The sequence below is a fragment of the Lontra canadensis genome, unplaced genomic scaffold (genome assembly GCF_010015895.1).
Source record: "Lontra canadensis isolate GAN:19392208 unplaced genomic scaffold, GSC_riverotter_1.0 scaffold41, whole genome shotgun sequence".
Classification (NCBI taxonomy): domain Eukaryota; kingdom Metazoa; phylum Chordata; class Mammalia; order Carnivora; family Mustelidae; genus Lontra; species Lontra canadensis.
Window position 1 is genome coordinate 3,909,555 of NW_022631035.1, and position 3,207 is coordinate 3,912,761.

Genomic DNA, 3,207 nt, shown 5'->3' on the forward strand with positions numbered 1-3,207 from the left:
TGTCCAGGGCCCCTTAAAAAGGCAGCTAACGGCTCCCTGGCTGCGGTCCTCTCTGCTTGTTTCCCTGGCAACCGGAGGCAGGGAAAACAGAACCTGTCAGATGGAAAATGTCAGTTACAGCAGATCTGGGGAGAGGAAAGAAGGGGTGGGGTGGAGGGAGGGGAGAGGGAAGGAGGGGAGGGGGAGGGGAGGGAGGGCTGGAGGGGACCTCGGTGCTCACCCTGCTGCCACCCCTGGTGGGTGCCCTGGCCCAGGCCAGCTCGTGGGCAGAGAGGCTGGTTTCTGAAGCGAGGGGCTGCCCCCCAGCCCAGAGCAGGGGCCTGGAGGGGTGGAGAGGAGGGGGCGGCCGCCCAACAGCATGAGCAGGATGGATGGAGCTGGAGGCTGCCCTCCCTGCCCTGCCCTGCCCTGCCCAGCTGATTATCACATTGTTTCAGAGGTAACTTGGTGGCTTTGGGCACAGGGCAACGCATCCTAGAATCCCCTCCCGCTGCCCGTTTGAAGCTCAGGAGAGCGGGGAGGTTCAGGGGAGAAGAAAGATATCAGATCTTGGCCGTCCAAAGACCCTGGAATCCGTTCCTCCTGCCCTCTGTATTGATCCCCGGGCTCGCCTTCCATCAGCGGATCAATGCCTCTGCCCGAAAGAGGAGCTGCCCTTTAGAACGGCTGGGAAAGCGGCTCAGGCGGAACATTCTTATTAATCAAAACAGGCCTCTCTCGGAAGGACGGCGGCGGCAAGTGGAAACAAAAGAAGGAGGTTTGCCGAACAGCCTAGAATATTAGGGTGGGAGAAGCCATCAGTTAATGGGACTGGATGCCAATGAGGTGTGTGGGGGCTCCCGAGAGGAGGGAGAGCGCGCGAGAGTGTGTGTGTGGGTGGCGGGCATGCGCGGTCTGCAAGCTCCTGCTGCCGTCCTCAGAAATTCCTGGAGCCTCCCCAATATTCCGATCTCCCAGGAGAAACTCCGCCGCCTCCCCGGGGCCAGCGGACCCAGAGAGAGTGGGGGCGAGACGGGCTGCTGCCCCGGTTGGGTGCTTGCATTGCTGTTCAGATGGGGTCATTTAAAATAAAAAAACAACAGGGGGTGGAGGGGGGTGGCAGGCTCCAAAGAAGGAGGAACCAGGACTGGTTTCTTTTCATTCTGAGAAGCTGAAGCCCCACACAGGGGATCCAGGAAGGGGCCGAGGAGAGTCTCCCCGTCTCGTGCTGGGTTATCTGGGGGAGCCTCCAAGGAGGCTTCGCCCGTCGTCCGTGAGGCTGGACACCAGAAACACTGGGGACGTCCTGCTTCAAGGATGTCTCTCACCCGGGGTGTCTCTGACTGAAAGGACATCGCCTTGTGGCCCAAGGGGTACAGTGTGTCCTTGAGCTCTGGTTGAGCACAGGTGCAAGCTTGACTACACGCGACCCTTTAGTGCCTGGTCTCTCGCAAGCCTCCTCGCCAACAAAACTTCCCAACAGAAGAGAAAACAACACAGCAACACAACAATAACACAACCAGATGTGACTGACACCCCCCCACACCCCCAGACTTGCAGACTGCATGATTTGCTCTAAAGAGTCCGGCTTCAGGCAGCAGCAGGGGAGAAAAAGGGAAATCCGTTATTTTCTGTGTTCTTACATCGCCGATCTCCTCCCGGGGTCTGCCAGGCGTCACCATGCTCCTTTCTTCCTTCTGTTTCCAGGGCTTGCAGGGACACTTCCAGGTGACCGTCCACGTGTCCCTGAAGGTCGAGGAGGAGGCAGATCTGCCTGTGACCGTGTCAATCATAGCTCCATGTGCCCCCTGCACGTGCCTCACTTAAAGACCATATGGACCCTCTCGTCAGGCAGGGACAGACTTAAATTATGACATTTTTCATCTTGATTGACAATTCCCTTCCCCTGGAAGTTGGGGAACGGCCCGGCTATATTACATCTTGCACAATAAAATGAAGGAGATAAAAAGGGGAGTCATTATTTTAGGAATGTGGTCTCTGGGAGATGGCTAAGGACGTCATTTTTATTCCCACTGCTCCTGCGTTTTATTATTTTATTAAGAGTTAACTCTCAATTATCCACATGTGAGTTGAAGAGATGATTTTATTCCCACAGCTGTTAGGTCTTATTATTTTATTATTATTGGTTTGGGTTTGTCCCTGGGCTCCTTTCTGCACTGAAAAGGAGTCCTGACTTCTCACATGTTTTGCAAGTACCCTTATGAATTATGTGCAATGGATGCTTCTAATTTCATTATCGCTTCTTCCTCCTTCTGGGGTGGGTGGCTCTTTCTTTTTTACTGTGGTAAAATACATTTCACAAAATTACCATTTTAACGATTTTAAATACAATTCAGTGGTATTTTAGAACACTCACGATGTGGTGCAGCCATCACCATCACCTGCTTGAAAATGTTTTCATCCCCTCGAGAGGAAACCCCACAAGAAGCAGATACGCCCCATTCCTTCTCATTCTGGTCCTGGCAACCGCTCATGTACTTTCTGTCTCTGCAGATTTCCCGTCTGCACCTGTCATGCACATGGGATCATACAACATGTGGCCTTTGGTGTTTGGCTTCTTACTTCCCATCACGGAGCCAAAGTCCGTCCATGCAGCAGCATGAACCCGAACTCCGTTCTTCCCAGGGTTGAAGAAATAACACCCCGGCGTATGGATTCACCACACTCGGCTTATCTATGCTTTCGAGGTCAGACCTTTGGGTCATTTCCATCTTGGGCTGTATTGCTGTGAATGTCTGTATTCAAGATTTTTTTGAATACCCATTTTCGATTCTTTGAGGGTCTATTTCTAGGAGTGGAATTGCTGGGTCATTCGGTGGTTCGGGGGTTAGCTCACTGAGAGCCACCAGATTGGTTTTGCCGACGGCCGCACCCCCACGTTCCCCAGCAGCAGGCAAGAGCTTCCGGTTCTCACCATCCTCTCCCATGCTCGTCAGCTGACACTTTTCTCAGTCGGCCTTCTTCATGTCAATGGAAAAAAAAAAGCGTTTTCAAGGTTGGGTTCTTGCCATGGCCTTGGCCTTTCACCTTGGTGCTGTGGCATCATTCTGTGGCATTCCGCAATGGAGCAGGGGAGCGTTAGCAGGAGAGCCGCTGTGTCCCTTGACCTGGGAGCTGGGTGTCGTGGGAAACCCACCGGGGGCATCGCGGACAGGGGATCCTTCGGCGTGGTCAACCTGGTGGGGCCGGGGGATGGTTGAGCTTCGG

At 53.9% G+C, this 3,207-nt stretch overlaps 1 long non-coding RNA gene across 1 annotated transcript; it reads left to right on the forward strand.

The window, feature by feature from the left end:
* Positions 1-345: 345 nt before the first annotated feature.
* LOC116875485 lies at positions 346-2,518 on the forward strand. Its single transcript, XR_004384198.1, has 3 exons — positions 346-825; positions 1,687-2,064; positions 2,494-2,518. It is a non-coding gene; the product is annotated as an uncharacterized LOC116875485 (long non-coding RNA).
* The last annotated feature ends 689 nt before the right edge of the window (positions 2,519-3,207 follow it).